This window comes from Sceloporus occidentalis, unplaced genomic scaffold, assembly GCF_023333645.1.
Source record: "Sceloporus occidentalis isolate IW3139 unplaced genomic scaffold, rSceOcc1.0.p SCAF_9, whole genome shotgun sequence".
Classification (NCBI taxonomy): domain Eukaryota; kingdom Metazoa; phylum Chordata; class Lepidosauria; order Squamata; family Phrynosomatidae; genus Sceloporus; species Sceloporus occidentalis.
The window spans coordinates 36341650-36362356 of NW_028316989.1; the positions used below are offsets into that span (position 1 = coordinate 36341650).

General features: G+C 38.5%; 1 protein-coding gene across 11 annotated transcripts in view; it reads left to right on the forward strand.

The window, feature by feature from the left end:
- The window catches only part of SEMA6D (semaphorin 6D), a 340819-nt gene that overhangs the window by 8356 nt on the left and 311756 nt on the right, over window positions 1–20707 (forward strand). For 10 of the 11 annotated variants that reach the window (XM_089538774.1, XM_089538783.1, XM_089538781.1 and 7 more), the window contains exon 2: window positions 1603–1769. The exons of the other annotated variant lie outside the window; for it this stretch is intronic. The gene's annotated coding sequence lies outside the window, so the exon portion shown is untranslated. The remainder of the gene's footprint in view (window positions 1–1602; window positions 1770–20707) is intronic. 11 annotated transcript variants of the gene reach the window in all.

A 20707-nucleotide genomic window follows, 5' to 3' on the forward strand; every position in this document is an offset into this window, starting at 1 on the left:
CAACTCCCTCTGGCCAGCTTGGCTAGCGAATTGCCATCGTTGTTTGAAAAGGTGAAGTCAAAGGTGTGATTTCCTGGGACAGTTTGGACAGTGGGAAGTCTATGTGCACACAGATTCATTTTGTTTCTGTAAAGTGATGGATTTAATCTATAAGTGTACAACTGTTTTATAACAGTATATTTCACACTGGATTTATAGCAGTTGAACTCTCACAGTTTCTCCCAAAGGATCCTTGGAATTTTATTCCAAAGATGCTGTCAAAGGCTTAAATGCAACTGTTAGTGCTAGCTAGAATAGACCTATTGAATCAGTTGCTGAATGGTAACTCAGCAGTTATGTAGATCCCATTGATTCAATGGACCAAGTTCGTTTGGGAATATCAATTGGATTTAGACCAAAGCTGCCTGTGATAAGTGAGTTTCATTAGTAGCATTATTTCTTATTCTTATTTTATTTAATCTTGTCCTCTTATTTAATGGTCTTGTTCCATTGTCATATGGCACTCACACTTTTTGTTGTTATAATGAAATAAATAATATTTATTTTAAAGTAATATTTAATTTAACCTCCCTATCCAGTCAGTCTGTAGCACAGCTATGCTCTGAGTTTTAAAACAAGTCATAGATCTATGCAGTACATCTGACTATTCTGACATGTAATTATGTGGGCTATTGTCCTTATTTTTCTTTTATGCTTGACTCTGATACTTTATACAGTGGGCCCTTCCTATACACAGGGGATCTATTGAAAAATGTGTATGCCCAAATCTCATTGGTTTCTATGGTGGCATGCTCAAGACCATTTTGTCCTCCTAGGCCTGCCATATGCGTAAACTCAAATCCGCATACACCAAGCTCATGCATGGCATGTTGCGCTGTACCTTTTTCCATTGCAACATATGTCTATTGGTAAGGACATTTTAAATCTCCATTGGATCCTATCCAAAACATTTGATGAAGTTTTAAAATACTCAACAATCTTCTGTTGACCAGGAGAGGAAACAGTTACAACACTGGCTACAGAATTAGTGGATCCTCTGAAGCTGAGAATAGCAGTTTATCCAAACTTACAGATAGCTAAATGAGAGCTGAACTAAGATTTCTAAATTCCAGCTTATTCTAATAACCATTATGTTATAGTAGCTTTTAAACATATGTTTATTGTATATGCTCAGGTGTAAGTCTAGAAATTCTAGTAAAAAAAATTGACCCCAAAAACTTGAGTTGACTTATCCACGGGTCAGTGGATGTACTTTAACTGTTATTTAAAAAGGAACCATCCCCTAGTGAAACGGAAGAGTGTAATCTGTCCTAAAGACACTGACCCCACTCTGTTTTCTCATCCATCAAGCCTTTAGGGCAAGCACAGACAGTTATATCTGCTGGAATTTTGTAAGTTCTTTGGCAGTGTTTTCTTTTCCTTCATTCTTTAAATCCTTTGTTACATACCCCTAGGTTTTATCCTTAGCTTGTCCACAGGTCATATCAAAATCCTTAATTTGGCCCCTAAATCTGCTCTTGATTTATATATGAGGACAATTTATAGTCAAGTGTATATGGTAATCTTAATGCTTAGGTGCTCTTTTCTTTTCTTCTCCCCAAGATCACTGGCCTTTCCTATTTGGGAGGAAGGAGGAAAAAGCAAGGTATGACAGCAGCAATTCCAAACTGCAGATACTCAGGAGCTCACTTGAGTTCTGCCTGCGGCAACTGGCTTATCCATCTCTGCTCTTGCACACTGAGAAGATGAACAGTACGAGGAGGAACAGGGTAGGAGAATATGCAGTGCAATGTGTCAGAGTGTGCTGAAGGGTGTGTTGAACTAACCTTGCAAAGGCATATGTCAATGACTTGGGATTATTCTTGTATAATATTTATATTACTCTCTTCTCAAATGATCTTAGTATTTCTTTCCCTGCTTCTCTTGTGTCTTTTTTCTCTTTCTATTGTTACCTCATTTTTTCACCCTTATGTCCATTGTGTATTGGATTCATATTTCTCCTTAGTTCATCCTGTTCTTGAATCTTTTAAATCTATTCTCCTTTTCTCCTTTTTCAATCTAATCAATTCCTACAGCCAATATTCTTCTTGCTCTCAACTCTCCATAGCTAAGTTGCTCAATTCATTCTACCTTTGCCCAATCAATCATGTCTTAGATCATCCTTCCAGTTCTTGAGCAACATTAATTATGTGGGAATCCTATCCAATTCACCCAGCCATTTCTCATTGTGACTTACTCATGGGCACAATTACTGTATCACTGAGGAAAGGTTAAGAGGTATGTGTGGCGAGTGTGGATGATGGGGCGAAGGACTGTGATTCAAGTCTCTTGCTTTATCTTGAAGAAAAGACTCTCGGCAAAGTAAGATTATTAATTTAACAGAGGCATGGGTATGATGGGCAGTACTGACCTTTATGTCCCTGGAGTGACCTAGAGTTCATTTTCTGATACCAAATTTTGTGTTAATTAATTTTGTGTTGTTTAGCTATGCTGTTGCTAACAACTGTTGTCGTTTAGCTACTCTGTTGTAGCTAACAATTTAGCTATGTTGTTGTTGTGTGCTTACATGTCATTTCTGACTGATGGCAACCCGAAGGTGAAACTAGAATGAGGTTTTCTTGGCAAGTTTCTTTAGAGGGGTTTGCCATTGCCATTTTCTGTGGCTGAGAGAGTGTGACTTGTTCAAGGTCACCTAGTTACATGGCTGAGCTGGGATTTGAACCCTGGTCTCCAGAGTCATAGTCCAGTGCTCAAACCACTACCACTCAAACCACCATGCTGGCTGTGATACCTTGTGCCAATGTAATGCTAAGATCTTGTATAGTGGCCATGGCATGGTTCTAAAGCTCAATCCAAAGTAAAAGTAAGGTGATATGAATGCAAGCTTCAAATAGTCTTTTCCCAAGTTGGGATCCTTGAGAAGGAGTTGGACAATAATTCCCATTTAACAGGTCCTAATATCTATCTAGCAGGTAGGGATCATCCTGCTATTACTTAGGGAATAAGGGTTAGTGCCAGTTTTTCTTGTTACTAATAACAAATTTAAGAGCCAGTATGATGCAGTGGAATAAGTGCTGGACTAAGACTGAAAGGACTTTATCAGATGGCCAAAAGTGATGGGAGTATAACCGGATGCTCCTATCACTATTGCACAATTGCACAAGGATTATTAGGTGATGTCACACATGAAAAAGTCCAAAGATACGATATGTGCAGCATACAAGTTAAATAGATAGGTGATAAAATGCAGCCTAGCCAAATCCCTTTTCCAATTGGAAACCATTCCATTTCTCTGTGTTGTGTCCCAACAGTAGCTTCTTGTCCTAAGCGTAGGTTTTGAATCTGGACAATCCAGTGCAAGCATTTGACTATATAGAGCATGAAAGACTATGGATTTCTCTTAAAGAAATGGTGTGCCACAACACAATTTGATTGGACTGAGACATAGTAACAATCTTTCCATATTGAACACACCATATTAGTGAGCATGTCTGCAGTGAAGGAGCTTGTGTACTAGCATTTTCTCACTCAGGTGCTTCAAGATGACTTGGACACCCAAAGACTACAGTGATCTGATCATGTAGAGTGGGGTAGGAAAACCTGAAGCCCAGATCTTGCGGAGTTCTAGTTCCCAAATGGCCATGCGCCCTTTCCTTTGAAGGCATCATTTCACATTTCCCAACTCTTCCCATTCTACAGGATCAAAATGTCTCTATCTCAAGAATATGTTACTATAAATAGATACTTGACACTATAATATGCTGGTGCCACCCTTTTGCTAAGACCTTCCCTAAAACTGTGTTCAGCTCTTGGATATTCATGTGTTAGCATAGTCCTACGCTAACACATGAATATCTACAGTTGGGGCCAGGAGTACTGTCATCCTCCACATGATTGTATGATGCCCTCTTCATTGCAGTAGCCTTTTTTTTTTCACTTGGCACCATCTAGGTATCATAGGCTGCAACTCTTGTCACTCCCCAGATATTGGTCTTTCTGCCTGGTAGTAATGGTAAATCTTTAAATGGTACATTTAATATTTTTGTCTTGCTTTGGTGTACTTTTTTCTTTCATTAGCATTGAATAAGCTCTATGAGAAGCAACCACAGAAGCAGAGCTAGAGTGGTATAGTCATTAGAAACTATGACTGGGGAGATCTGTGTTCAAATCCCCTCTTGGTCTATATTGGGTGACCTTGTGCCAATCACTATTGACTAACAAGAGAACTGACATAATAAAATGCGGAAGGCTTTTTACAAACTACTCCAAATTCTTTGAAGATTGGGCAGGATAATCAATGATAGTGGTAGTTAGTCATGCTTAAGATAGACCTGTTGAAATCAGCAAGCGAATCATGACTGAAGTTCTATTGATTTCCTTAGTTGCGTGACTAATCCTATGTATAGTTATTAATTATTCCACCTTGGTGTACTATTGAATGTTGTACAATGTATTCCAGTTATTATCTTTTATAGTGTTTTACCATACGGCAAAATCCTTCCTGATTCAGTAGGCTTTCCCCCCCTTTTATTTTAATCCACATATAAATAATAAACAAGACAAACAAACATAGTAAAAAACATTTCTTATCATTGGTAGTAGCTTTACAAGTCGCTTAGTTTGTTAACTTCCCATTTTAATTCCTTTATGCAGATGCTTCTTTCAGTTTTACTGATTGTCTTCCATTTCTTTTCTGTGTTCAGTAGGCTTTTATTTTACTGTGCAGATATGTTTACGTATTAAAATATTTCTAGCCTAGCCTACTTCATGGGGTCTCTGGACAGGGTAGAATCAATAAAAGCACTTTAAAACACCTAAAAGCACTTTAAAGTGCCTTCAAGGATTTTAACAATTCAATGAAAACCTGTAAACTGAGAAATTGAAAAGGCAAAATTGTGACAAAGATCTTGATTATTTTTAGTAGTGTTTCACAAACCTATTTGTGTAGGTGACAAGAATGTTGGAAGCTTCTTAGCTGAGTAAGGTCACCCAGTTGATTAGCAGAAATAGCTTGACTAACTGGGTAGACATGGAAGTCAACACTGCATCCCCTGTAACCTTTGATCAGCTTTCCCCCCCGGAATCCATATACAAATTCACTAAAATCTGCCATTACTCTTTTTTACTTACCTCTTTAGTCTTGTGGAAGAAATGGAGACATCTCTTAGCTCTCTTCCCTTCCCCTTATGGCCTTTTCTTACTCATCCTATTTCCAGAGCCCAGAGAAACATGCACAGTTTTGAAGTTGGGAGGTTTATGGGCTGTAGACAGTTAAAGACCTGTTCCACAATGGGGCACCTGTGACAACAGAGCAACTTATCTGTGCTCTGGGCCCTGGACATCTGAATTAGTATCAAATAATACAGATACAATTATTTGTAAAGAAACTGCTTTGGGTTCAGGAATATCCTTACTTACTTTTTTTGAAAACGTGTGTTTCTCTGGGTAACAGTTCTAAAGGCCAAACAGCACTCATAAACAACTGTCTGACAGAAGAAACCTTTGGGAAGTCGACTCTTCATAAGACAGGGTGGGAAGCAGAATTTTCCCTTTCAGTCAATAGTAGGAGCAGGGAAAATATGTGGAGTCACTTCCCATTTAAAACTAAGTCCATTGTGGTTAAAGAGAATACTATTAAGTTGGTCCACCGATGGTATCTTACTCCAGTCAAACTCCCTCATATACCAATCCAAATTATTGGAGAAGTTGTGATGGTAGGGGATCTTTTGTACATATGTGGTTGGATTGTCCCTTAGTGCGTGAATAGTGAACAAAAATTTTGCAGCTAATTTCCAAGATCACTAAACAAAGCATACAATCATTGCCACTCCTGCTCCTGTTCTCCTTTTTTAATGGATGAAAATAAAGCCCTGCAACACAAAGAGGTGGAGGTGCCAGAGATCGAACGTAGGACCTTCTGCATGCAAAGCAGGTACTCTTCCAATGAGCTACAGTCTGTTTGTTTTGGCTGAAACAAAAGCAGTAAGAATTGTGTGTACTCCATGGCCAGTGAAACCTTTGCCACACCACCTTCAGTTCTGTTACCCCTCCATCCGTTTTTGTTATTTAAATCTTGGCAGTCATCCTATAGATACATCCCATAAATGGCTTCTCTTATAGGCTGCATATGTAGTTATAACTAGTGGAAAATCTCAAGGGAAATTAATCTGTCTTCCGCCCACAAACTCATGGAAAGATTAACATCTGGCCGTAATGGATGTGTGCAACCAGCTGGAAAGGATCCTGGCATCCCATACTGTTCCTGCCAGGTATGGGAATAAACATCCTAATCCAGCTGGCAAACCTTCCCACAGTGTTTTTGCAAAGTTATGCTGGTGCTGCTGCAAGGACACACACTTCCATACACATTGTTTTGGATAAGACAGTTAGGCCACCACTTGCTGAGTGCTAATTTCTTGACATGCCCAATATTGGGATAGTATAAATAGTCTGAGGATATAAACATAGGATGAATTTAGATCCTAAGGTGGTGGTACAGTGCACAGAGTGTGCTTAGCATTGAAATGTGTGTGTTGAGTTAGTGTTTCAAGAAGACTGAACTGGAATGAAAGGGAGAAAGAATGAATATAAGTACAGGTTGAGTCTATCTTATCCAAAATGCTTTGGACCAGAAATTCTTTGCATTTTGGAGTTTTGGGGATTTTGGAATACTTACATATACAGTACATAATGAGATATCTTGGAGATGGGACCCAAGTCTAAACATGAAGTTCATTTATGGTTTATATATTCCTTATAAACATAGCCTGACGGTGATTTTATACCCAATATTTTTAATGATTTTGTGCATGAAACAAAGTTTGTGTACTGTCTGGATCCCCCTGCCGTGGATGTTATGTTAGAGTGTTTGAATGTTAGAATGGTAATAGTATAGAATGCTTTGATAGTTTGCAGGAGCTAGTGTAGCTGAAGATGGAAATGTGGAGGAGATGGCAGAGATAGACAGGCTGGTGGAAAGGATAACATGGTGGTGATAATATTGAAACTGATGGTAGCTCATCAGTATAAGCAAAGAATGACTTCTTGGGGTGATCAACTTCAATAAACTCTTTCTGGTTCATCCACGAAGTCTGGTTATTGACATCACAATTTGCTCAGACTCCAAAGTCTGTGGGGTCCGGACCTTCTCATACCTTTGGACCAATGTCAAGGATCTTCATCCCTTTGCGTAGCCTCAGGAATCGATCTTTTGGTAGAGGTTTAGTGAGGATGTCTGCAATCATCACCTCAGTGTTGCAGTATTCCATCTGAGCAAGTCCATTCTGACACATTTCTTTCACTTTGTGAAATGCAATATCAGTGTTCTTCTTGAATGGCTTTTCACTCTGAGAAATCTTGATGCAGCTCTGATTGTCTTGTATCAAAATGGTTGGTTTGGGTTCTGTAATCCCAAAGACCAGGAGTAAGTTGTGCAGCCACTTGATTTCATCACATGCTACTTTTACTAAACAAACTCGACACCTGTAGAAAAATTTGTGATTGTAGATTGCTTCTTACTTGTCCAACTTTCAGCTCCTCCACCATAAGTAGATCAGGTTTCTGGCGGTTGACTTTCTGTCTGCCAGGTCTGCAGCCCAGTCTGCATCCACATAAGCGATCAGATGTAGTCAGTTACAGGGTGGCAGAATTAGTTTGTAATCTGCTGTTCATTTTAAATATTTGGCAATATCTTCACTGCAATGAAATCTCTTTCTGTAGGTGAGTTGACCATTCTGCATAAGATGCCAATAGCATTTGCCATGTCAGGTCTGGTGAAGTTGGCAATGTATAGGAGTTTTCCAACTGCAGTCCTATACTTGCCTCCATTTTGTAAAGGTTCAGATTTCTTAATGTCCTTTAAGATCCTGCTTCCATTGGAACTGGCATAGCATTTGCATCTTTTAGAAAAAGACAGTCTAGAAGATCCAATATCTTCTGTTTTTGATTATGGAAGAAACTTCCATCACCGTCTCTTTGTATTTGCACTCCAAGATAGTGCAAGATGTCGCCCAAATCTCTTTCTTGAGATTTTGGATTATCTCTTCACTATCTGCTTTGTCTTCACTGTTCAGGATTAGATCTTGCACATAATTTGTGATGTAAGTCCATACTCTGGTGGCCTGTTTTAAACCATAAATGCTCTTTTCTAAGTTGCATACAAGATGCTCCTTTCTAGATATTTGGAATCCTGGAGGTTGTTCCATATAAAGTTGTTCAGTGAGATCACCATACAGAAAAGCTGTGCAAACATCCAAAAGTTGAACGTTCAGTTTCTTGTAGGCTGCGACAGCTAGGAGAGTTCTGCTGGCTGTATGAGTGACTAATCCAGCAAAAGTTTTGTTGTAGTCCTCACCATACTTCTGAGTATAATCTTTAGCAACAAATCTTACTTTGTATCTTTAAATCTCTCCTTCTGCATCTAGTTTTGTGGTAAAGACCCATCTATAGCCAATTGCTCCTTTTCCTTCTGGCAATTCTGACAAAGTCCATATCATGTTTTTATATAAAGACTGCATTTCCTCACTAGCAGCTTGCACCTAACGTCTCAGAATTTGTCTTTGGAATTCCCTTGATCTTCTTTCATTCAGAGGGTTTGGCAATTAATTCTTCCATGGCTTGATAAGAGAATCTGTCAGGTGGCAAACCTTTATTGGAGCATTCTGACCTCCTCACCTGGATTTGGATACCTGACTCTACTTCTTGCATGCCATCCAGTTCCTCATTGTGGTGGTTCACTGCAGGTGTAGCCCCTTCTTGATGCAAGACTTCTGGAGGACAAAAGAATTCCACTTGCTCTTGTGGCTGGTGGGAGTCTTCTTTTGAAAATAAACCTCGATAGACATCTTGGTTTTGATTAGACTTGGGCTGTGGTCTTCCATCAATATAAACAGCACTTGTTAATTTTATTGTGCATCAATCTGGATTTAGAATTCTATAACCATTTCTAACATAATCAACAAAAATTCCTTCTTCACTCTTCCAGTCAAGTTTACCTCTTTTCTGCTTAGGAATATAGGTGAATGCAGGCATCCAAAAACTTTCAGATGGTTTAATTTTGATTTTAAAGCATTCTCTACCCATCAAAGAAACACTCCCTTTAGCTCTACTTCTTTCCCTTCCCAATCCAATGTTAAAGCCTTCTTTTCCCATCAAAGAAACACCCCTTTTTAACTCCAGTTCCTTTCCTCCCCAATCCAATTTTCAGACTTCTCCAGCACCTGGGAAGTGATGTCAGTTGGCTGGGAGAGGTCCAGAGAAGGAGAAAGAGGGACAGAAGTGGTATTTTTCCCTTTCAATTTTTTGTCCCCCCCCCCCCCCACATTTTACCCATGACTTATCCACAAGTCATATCAAAATGCATAATTTTTACCCTGAAACCTTCCCTCAACTTATACATGAGGTCAACTTGTAGACAAGTATATACAGTAGGTGAGGAAAGTCATGTGTTACAACGTATCTTTTGCCACTTGAGGGTGCACCTCTCCTTAAAATGTACTAAGTATATCCCTCATTTTTATCATAATAAATGCAATTAGACTGACAGTTTTTGAGCCAGCAGTTTGGGTTATCTTTGTTATGTATACAGCATCTGAAAAGTTTCTCTCTGTTGCTCGAAACAGATTGAGGAAATTGTTTTTACATGGGTACTTGGAGGTCTGAACGTGAGTAAGAATTCCAATGCATCTAAATCCCATAAACCTCTTCATCTGAGAAGCAACATTTTGTGTTTTTATGCTCGTAATCAATTTGCCATTTTCTCCCTCACAGGCTTGATTCACTCATCTCATTATCTGCTGCATCTGAAATTTGGGATGGTTACATTTGTTGCCAAATTTGGGGATATATATATATATATATATATATATATATATATATAATTTTGTCTGTGCTTAAAACTTGCAGAAATTGCCTTCCAATTAGACTTTTTATTTTTGCATGTGACAGACGGAGGAATGTGGCTTTTGGGGTTTTTTCTTTGCTTTTTAAGTGAAATGGTGCATCCCTCTTCATCCTCTTGCATTGGTTTTAATGTTCCACAGCATGTCGTTCAACAGATGTGTCTGCACCAGAGCTTTGCTGAACATGTTGTCATTCTTTTTTATACACTGGCAGACGCTTCAGCACTGGAAGGCTGTGGCTGTCAAATGAATTTTCTTGATTGCTTTTCAGTACATGCAAAGTAGTTTTAAAATGTCATAATTACCTCTCTAAAGAGGGAGAAAGAAGCCAACCCTCCCTTTCCCACTTTTTCATTTTATTGAATAGAAAAAGTTAGAAGGCATGTCTGCAGAACAAATATTCTATAATAAACAGGGCTGTCAGCTTGATAAAAAACTTATTTAATTAATTGACTAATGTTTCTTTGATCTGTTAGTGAATTCTGCATACATTTGCATATGGTTAGAACAAAAGTTTTAAAGGAAACGAGAAATATTTCTTGTTTTTAGATGGTGTATGTTTACTCCAGGAGATCTGTTTTAGAAGAAGGATTTCTAGAAAGTCTTAAAGTAGGCACCCCTGCCTCCTGTAAAAAGGAAGAGCAAATGCGTCTTCTAAGGAGATTATCACACACAGGATAACTCCCCCGTTCTTATCCTGTCTTTGACTGTGATCTCACAAAAGGCTTTCAGATCGCTGCGCTATTGTCCTGTCATTGAAGCGGCATTAGTTTAATGTGAACTCCCGTTAATACAAAATGGTGGGCAGTGCCACTTCAGTGATGGGACAATGACAGGATCTGCGTTACACCATTTGAAAGTCTTTTGCCTGATTGCGGCCAATTGCACTTTCTGGATGGGATAATGGCGGGATATGCATGACATCATATGAAGATCGTATCATGATCACGTTATAAAGATGGGAAAAGAATGGGACAAGACCGTTTCATCCCCCATCTGATAATCTCCTAAATAACTTTTGGATCCACAGTTTTTATTCAGTATGGGGAGTACTTCATTCAGTTGGATAAGTACTTGTAAAATTGATGTTTTGGCATTACTGTGCACAGTACAACAGAATTATTACTTGACATTTGCACATCTAAGTATTTTGTGACGCATTTCACCAAACCAGAAGTGAACAAATTAGAAGAAAGTGAGGGAAAAAAAATCTATACATTAGTAGGAAATATGCAAAAAAATCCAGCTAATTAAGGAAAACAGCTTACAAAAATGTATATTTTGCAGAAATTCTGTTGCTGCATGGCAGGGAGTTGGACTGGATGGCCCTTGTGGTCTCTTCCAACTGTGTGATTCTGTGATTCTATACAATGCAAATATTAGAAGAAATCCATGTGAAAATGTTAGGAAATGTTAAGAGTTAAATGAGAAAATGAGACAAAGTGTCAGTTCTTACTTTTGATAATTACTTTACATATACTGACTGGTTAATCTGTGATGCCTTTCTTTGGTAATTTATAAAAGAATTAATCTAACTGATTGTAGCCCTGAAAAAGATCATACTGGAGAGCAACTGTATCACTGTTGAAGCAGGCAAATTTCACATATGTTAGGTTTTGTAGCACCTACTTGGAACCCAGTCCAGGATAAAGGCGGCATATTAATAAAATACATAATAATAACAATAGTAACAGCAGCCACAACAACAACATACTAGTAATTTATTGTAGTACTGAAGGTTTGAATTTTATGTATTCTGATGATGGAGGTATATATTATGTAACGAGATATCAGCTAGAATCCTGTTAGTGTGTGACATATGTTTAAGTTCCAACATATAAGTGCTTGGATATTTTTGTCCTATGCCCTATGTTCAGTGTTGTGGGAGCACAATTGTATGTTGTGCATGGACATTTTTGTTCTCTGCCATTTGTTCAGTGTTGCAGGAGCACAATTGTACGTTCTGCATGGATGCACTTGCATTCCATTGGCCACATTTATCCATGGGGTGTTGTTGAATAGTGTGTTGCAGATGCACATGCACCTTTCATTGCCCATTTGGTTGTCCAGTGTTGCAGTTCACTAACAAGGTGGCAATGTGATCCATTTCCTAAGTGTAAAATCTTGGCCCACTGTCTGCTGTAATGGAGTGACACCCACAGAGTAGCTGTGGTCAAAAAATCATAAGATCATAGAATCAGAGGTCATAAATTCATAGAATCTAGTTGGAGGGAATCCAAAAAGGCATCTAGTCTAATGGAGCACATAGCTAAATGTTAGGTCACCTGATTTATTTAACATCTCCAGAGTATCACTGTATTTACAAGACAGAGGTGGGAACTTGTGCAGACTTCCAGATGCTGTTAAACTCCCCAATTCCAGCCACCATAACCAATGATGAGAATACTGAGAATTGCCGTCTCGAGGGCCTCACAGTTTCCAGTTACACGTGTGTATATAAGCACTGTAGAAAAATTCTGTACTGATTGGGTTATGTGTGAACTTTATTACTGCGCCCAGCTGTTGTGTTATATTGTCATTTCATGTTCCTCTATCTTTTATTTTTATTTGGGAAAGTTATTTGAAGGGGGTATAAATGGATGGTAACAAACATGATTACAGATTCGACCACGTCAAATACTGGATTTTCCCTAGCAGTTTATTTATTTCACCTAATATGTCTACAAGAAAATGTCACTTCCATTCGAGGCTAAAACTGAAAGGGGTTTTCTTCTTCAGAAAATATTTTGAACAATGTTGACAAACCAATTCATTTTTTAAAATTTTCTTTAAGTTGGTTCTTCTGTTTAAACCAGGCTTGATATATGTGTACCTCCTGCAATGATATAATTGCATAGCTAGTTTGACTCTATATTTCATTGAATGAGTCATTTATGGGGCTGCCTTGGAAGGGGTTCGAAGGTACAATGACATTTTCAAAACTTAGAAGTTCATGTCAGCATTTCCCTCCAATGATGGTTGATGTAAATTAATTGTTTCCACTTGTGCCTAATCCACTGAAGTCCTTGGCTATAGACTGTGTTCCATATGCTTAGTATTCCAAGTCACTTCTGTACATATTTGTGTTAATCCTGAAAAGTGTTTGTATAAACAGACAGGCATTACAGAGGAGAGCTGGCTGATGTATTTTGGCATCTTTACTGCAGAAATGCATATGTTACATGTTTAACACAAGTTATACAGTCTCTACTCCTTCCACAAACGGTTCAAAGGGTGTTTGTGAGACTGAAGCTTCCTTCTCAGTTTTTACTGGAATTCCAGAGAAGCCCTTCTTTTGTAGAGTAAAACTGATGATGTTTCAACCCATACGAAATCATATACAAAACGAAACAAAACCCCTAAGTCTCTGTCTCTTACCAGGAGGTGTCACTGCAGTTCAGTGGGAGCTCGAGAGACAAAACAGTGAATACTCATTGGAATTATTTTTAGTGTTTGTTGTTTGCTGTTTTAGTGGTTTAGCAGATGTCATCTACCTTCATCCTAAGATATGTGTGTGTAAGTACCATTTGGAAGCAAAACCAAACCAAACTTAGTGCTCTTGAAGAGAAAGGTAGTCTAGAAGCTTACAAGATGAGATCTTGCTCATACAATCAAGTTGTGGTCACAAGATATGCTGGAAATGTGATAAACTTGTTGGGAGGCTCCCAGTTTATCTGGTAAGGCAGAAGAAACTGAATGTGGAAGTACCACTCAGGAAGACGGAGCAGTATTCACTCTCCTCCCATGTCCCTCTAATGCAAAGCTAGGACTGTGCAGTTCTCCAGATATTGCTGGACTATAACATCCATCGACCCGTAGTTGGCACAGCCAGTGATGATAGATGATGGGAGTTGTAGTCTAGCAACAACTAGAGGGCCATATACTCTCCATCCCAGCAACTGATCCTCCAAGGACCCTTCCAGTTCAAACCATAATCAGATATTACTCCAAACTGAAAATAACATGTGTAAAGCACACAAGAGGCATAAGTAAGCTTGACCAGGCAACTCCACCCTCACTTGGTCAACATTCATTGTGAAAATCATATTGAATGAACTTGAAATATTGTCTTCAGAACTTCACACTGACCAATGTGTATCCAGTCCATATCAGTTTCCTATATATTCAGTGCTACGTCTGTCCAGTTACTGCTTCGTCCTGTAGATTTTGAAACACACATACACATATATTTTTATATACAGGTTTCACATTTATTTATATTTTGTCTTTCTCTGACATGTGCGCGCACTCATACCATCAATGTACATGACACTTTACAAGTAAAATAAAAACTAGCCAACCCTACTAAAGGTAGACAATGAAAAATATATGTGCACACAAACACACAAACAGGGAAAGGAAGGGGATATATATATATATATATATATATATATATATATATATATATACAATTGTAAAACAAATTATCCAGATAGAAATACAGAAAACTATGCAATATAACATTATACAGTACAATTGTATTATTCAGTATATAAAAGAAAGAGTTATGTAAATTTTATGAAGGAGCTCTAAGAAGGGCCTCCATAAGTAACTTCCATTTAGATGGGGAACACCAGTTATATGTTTAGTTTTCCTTCCTTCCTTCCTCTCTTCTCCCTTGTTACCTCCCTTTCCTAGAATATACAGCATAGCCTATGTGAGGCAAATGGGTGTTTTTATTTTTCAGTTGGCTCTGGTTCTGGTGATGCTGCTAATTCTCAGCTAACCTTCTTTCTGTCAACCTTGGGATTCATAAAATATGTAGGCTATCCTCTTGGCAGAGGCAATGTTGAAAAATGGCATTCGGACTTTTTATAGAGCTTCACAATATCTGATGGAAGTTTTTATGTTTTTTGCAAACTGAAAAATATCTAATAAAAGAAGTGTCGAATCTGGAATGATTTTACTTTCCGTTTCAGCTCTTTGCCTTATACTATTGTACAATCTATGGCTTCATTCTGATAAGACTTTTTTTCTGACTTGAAAAAACGTCCTACAATAAAGTTTATTTTTATAGTTGTGTCTACCAGTTTTCTTTTGTTATTGAACTCTAAATGGTAGCTTTTGATATGTAAACACGTGTACATATTTTTAATCAATACATTTTGATATTACACATACAGCTTAGTTTTTTTAATCATTTCAGCAAATCCTATTATAATTCAGTCAATATTACATATAAATCCATTTTGCAAGATTAAAGGGATTAAAATTGTTATAGATCTGTCATTTAATGCATTTAAGCTTCATATCCTATTGCAGTTTTAACTATACAAATAGAAATAATGGAATTTGCAGTGATGCCTACTACTAAGGTTTGATGCTTACATATAAATCCATTTGGTTGCTGCGGCGCGGCTACGCAGAAAAGAGCGGCGGTTCCCAGTCTGTACCCCACCAATGTTACTCTTATCAAGTAACATTGGTATTACACAGGTAAGAGTAACATCAAATTACTGTTACTCACAGTCTTTCTTCTGGCTTACTTGCCTTAAATCTAAATAAAAATCCAGGTTAATTCTATCCGACAGGATATTTCCCTATAATAACTCCCTCACTTGGAGTTCCTCTTTCTCCTCCCTTTTCCTCCCCCTCTTTCTCACCGCCGCTTCCTCCTCTTCCTCTTCCTCCTCCTCCTGCCTTGCCCCACACCATGCCTTCCTCCTCCTCTTCCTCCCGCTTTGCCTCACCATCCTCCTCCTCGCCTTCCTCTTCCTTCCGCCTCGTGCCGTGCCACACCTTCCTCCTCCTCTGCCCTCCTATGAGCTTGCCATCTCCAAATGCTCAAATCTGCTGATGGCAAGTCCATGGATAAGAAGGGACCACTGTAATTGACTTGACCTTTATTTTATCATAGAAAGGTGGGCTGTAGATATCCAGCTTTAAAAAAGAACCAGAGCCAGAGAATAGGGAACTTGGTGAATTCATTTGGAGCTGGCTTTTTGTGGCCATGGGCTAGTGACTGTCAAACTGTTTTGGAGAATAACTACCCCGTGATTTAAGGCAGACTACAGAAAAATTACTGTCAGTAGGACAGTCTCAGCAGCTCACGCAGTAAAACTTTGCTTGTTTTATAAATCAAAGCAGATACATCATCCATGTTTTTAATAATAGTCATCTTGCCTTAGTGCGTGTGCTTGTTTTTGAGAGCCATGATCTGTGCAGTCAGGTGTAATAATTGTCAGTTTTAGCCTAAAGTCAGGATCAGCAGTCATCTTACTTCTGTAATTGTCAACTTTCCCCTAGATTGCCTGACTGGAGCACATGAACCATAGTTTGAAAAGCTGTGCCCTCGGCAAAGCAGCTGAGATATTTCTTTCCTGCTTTGCCAAGTAGGCTGCATTGAAGGGCCATGGGCACTCAATGAGTACATTGGGTGGCCTTTTACTCAAGTGTCTTTCAGATTGTTTGGATTAAAAAGGGAGATAATCTCCTACATTTTAGACGATAGGTCTCCAGAGGCATAGTTCAATGCTCAAACCACTATACCATTGGCTTTTATGAGTACATTGTAGTAACAAGTTCCTACATGGGTACATAAGTGCACTATACTTACATACAAAGCAAATGAAGAATGCAGAAGTCTGGAACAAATAATAATCATAACTGAATGTTTCTGTTGGATCAGACATTCAGGTACATTCAGACACATGCACATATATTTAATGTATATACATGTGTGGATATGAATAATTATATCTGTGCGCATAATGTACATACATGCATATGTGTATTATTATAATATTAATCCAGTTGTTAGTTCCAGCCACAGTGATATTATCTGTATGCGTTTCAGGAATAGTGTCATATTTAAGAGCACTTTTTTGTTTTAAATGGATAAATCATATGCGCATCGTGAAGTCTCATTTATGTCATTTAGTGCAGATATCCAGTAGACAGACAGATACACTATTTGCATGGACAAGAAGGCCCTCTGTATCCACCTTTCTGCCCATTTTTTATTAGGTATACATCTTATCTGACTTTTTAAAATGTTTTAACTGTCATGTTTTAAACTGATATAAACTGAAATAACAACAACAATAACAACAACTCCAACTATCACTGAAATGCCCCCTGTACACACACACCTGCGCACTCAATAATATGAGGCCTTAACTGCAGCATTAGCAACTCCTTTTTTTTTTTTTATTGGCAAGCACAAAATACTATGAGAAGCACCTTGGTGGAGTGATTTGAACATTGGACAGTGAATCTGGAGGCCAGGGTCTGAATCCTTGCTCAACCATAGAAACACTCTCTCAGCCTCAGATGAAAGTAATGGGAAACCCCCTGTGAACAAATCTTGTCAAGAAATCCCTGTGATGGGTTGACCATAAGTCAACTTGAAGGCATGCACCAACAACACAGGGTACTACATATCGTGTAGGATTTGCAAATTGGTTATACAGGCTTTGTTGGGAGCTGCAACATATATCTTGCCTGCCATGGGTTTAAGTGTTAATACAGAACTGTGAAATGTAGCAGGAGTGTTATGCCATACTGAAACATATGAGACATGCAGTGGGGTGTTTACTATGAGATATTGTTGATCACATTTCCTTGCGCTGAAATAACAGAGAGAAGGGAGTTGTGTCTGGCTTGAGACTGCCCAAGGTCAACTCCAGTGGAGTTATGGGCACCAAGGGAAACAAAGGTTGTTTTGCTTTTATAACTAATGAGAAAATATCCCACCAATGATTTGAAATTGTATGTGGTTTAATTAGCCTTTGCTAACACTTGCTGTTTAGTTCTGACAACAAATATTGCTGGTGTAGATCTCTAGTTATTGAATAAAGGTGGTTTGTTTGTTTTGTGTCTTACTACTGAACCCTAGATTTCTCAACTAAGGGAGTCACTGGATTTGACAGGTTTTGGAAAAGAAGTCATTGATAGTGATAGATAGATTCTATCTTAATAGCTTCCCCCCCCCCCCTGAATTTCGAGCAGGGGTATAGTTATGATGGGCCAATGTGAGACCATTGTCACACACACACTCAAAAACTCTGCCTTTCAGTAAAATTTCCCTTCAGTACCCAAATTTCTAGCATTGTAGCCAATGGGACTTTGAAAAACTGTTCACACCTAGAACTTTTTTATTTGCTGTGCTTTATTCCTTTGGCAATTTTGCCTGCCCCTTTTCTTTGGATTCCTAATCTGTATTTCTAAATGTTTAACTGAAGCATTAAGTTAAAGCAATGCAAGAAATTTGGGGACTGAAAGGACATTTCATGGGGACAGGGGAGAATTCTTATTTGGAGGGCAACGTCTTCATTTTTCTTGACTTGGAGTAAGTTTTAATGATGGCTTTACATATTACATGTATCTACTTTGATGTTATATGTCTATTTTGTGAGGTGTGTATTATATATTATTTAGATTATGTGCATTCATATGTAAGTCTACATTGGTAGTACATCTGAATCAGTACTAAATAAATGTAATCTGTATTTTATATGTTTGTGAACATGCATACACAGTCACACCCACCCTTACCACATACTTGCTCTGAGGAAGTTACCATACTTTGGTTTAGCTACTCCAGCCTATTGTTGAAAGGAGTGGCACTGCAGGCTTATTTCTTTCTTGGCATTAGGGCTGCACACCACTTGCAAAAGAATCAAGGTATTCAAATCCCTAGGCTATAAATCACTTGCCTTTTCATTTTAGATCACTTATTTTACTTTATACATATAGAGAAGGAAGGAATACAATTCTTTGTAAGAGGATTATTGCTTAAGTTAATTCCTCTCATGCTTCCTCTCTGCTGCTGAATCCCATCCCTAGGATTTCATTTTTAAGGGCAATTTAGGTGATAGAAAATGCACAGGTTTGTAAAAGCTAAATGATAGTAGTCTTAGAAGTAATAGTTAATCATCAGTATAACACTGGGGTATTACTATACATCTTAAGTCAAAAATATGCATCTTTAATGTAGTGAGGCACAATATGCAGTCTCTATCAAATGGATTAAGATGTGCCTCTGGTATATTGTCAATAATGTTGGGTTGAACAGCTCTGCTCCTCATGGAATTACATGGTGTGCCTTATTACTGTTAAGAGATGTTGCTGGTTTTGTTTTTTAAGATTCTCCAAATGGCACCTTTTTGTGTTTGCTGTTGACTTTGACAGAAGTGTGACAATTGTAAGTACTAAAAATAGCTGCGCTGCATTTTGCTGAAGGCATTAAAGCCATTTTAGATTTAAGCTGCAGGGGCTGGGGTGGGCATGAGGTGGAATCCAGCAAGGTCCAAATGCCCACTTTTCAAAGTTTTCAGATATTTAAATTGGAGAAAGAAGGGGGGCATCCAGTATTAAAAGCTTTGGTTGTTCCTTTCCCTTTTATATCTCACACAAACTAACACTGTTTGTATGCCGAACTCTACACTTCTCATTTGTATTGCTGTTACGGGGCAACAAATAATTTCTGATTTATGGACCCAAAAGCAAACCTCTCATGAGATTCTCTGGGACTGAGAGTGTTCACCCAGGACTTTTTCACATGAAGACCTATGTGCTTCTATCCTAAAAATGGTTAAAATGTTGGCATCCTAGAAAAACAAGCCAATTCGCTAATGCTTATCACACACAGAGCACAAGAAGGGGTTAAAAGCACATTACTTAGGCAATAAAGTGGGTCAACGGTGAATTTGGGTTTCAGATGGATGAGGACCAATCCCCGTTGCTAGCTTGGAAATAACTTTTTTTGCGCATGCCACAAGTGCATACACACACATGCTCCAGAGAGGGAAGGGAAACTGGAAATCCTCTTTGCCTCCTCTGTTTCAGAGGAAGGCAGGCTGAGGTTTCCCTGTGCAAACTCCCGTAAAGCCACACACACACACACACACTAACACTCTAGAGAAAAAGAGCAGATGGCTGCTCCGTAAACTTGCCTGATTCCAGTGAGGGCTGACACTCCCAGATGCCCTCCTTTTCCAAGACATGTCATCAATTTCTCCCTCCAGTACAGGAGGAATTCCAAAACATCCTCTCCCTCTGCCTTCTCTCACCAGCTGTTCCCTGCTGCAGGAAGAAGTACCAGTAAAGTAATATTACTCTTACCCACTGTATTGCTTTTAAAATTTAACTTTTGTTATATCCATATTGAGGGACACGGTAGCTCAGTGGTTAAGACGCTGACTCTGATGATTGCAAGATCAGCAGGTTAGCAGTTTGAGGTCCCAGCGCTGCATGATGGAGTGAGCACCTGTCAAAAGTCCCAGCTTCTGTCAACTTAGCAGTTCGAAAGCATGCAAATGCAAGTAGATAGATAGGTACTACTTCAGTGGAAAGGTAAACAGCATTCTGTGCAGTCATGCTGGCCACATGACCAAAGAGTAGTCTCTGACAATGCTGGGTCTTTGGCTTAGTAATGGAGATGAGCATCGCCCCCTACATCAGACATAACTTGACAACCTTGTCAATGGGGAATGCCTTTACCTTTACCTGCATCCATATTAATACCCTGTCACCTCAATTATCTAATTGCAATTAATTTTGTTGCTTATATCTCATTACTTCCCTGCTTTCAGAAAGAGAAACTATCCACTTAAGAACAAGTTCATCCTGGAAGAAAATAGACAATGTGCAAACCAAAGTACAATCAAATCCAGAATAGTTAAATTCTCATCCATTTGGGCAATGGAATCAGTCTTCTTTCCTCCCTCTGAATTATTTTCCGCCTAGATCTAAGATTATATGTCTAAAAGCAAGAACTAATTTTATTTTCATTTTTCTAAAAATTGGCTTGAGGAATTTAAAAAAAAGATCAAGTAACATTCTTTATTCTTCAGATGTATCCAGTT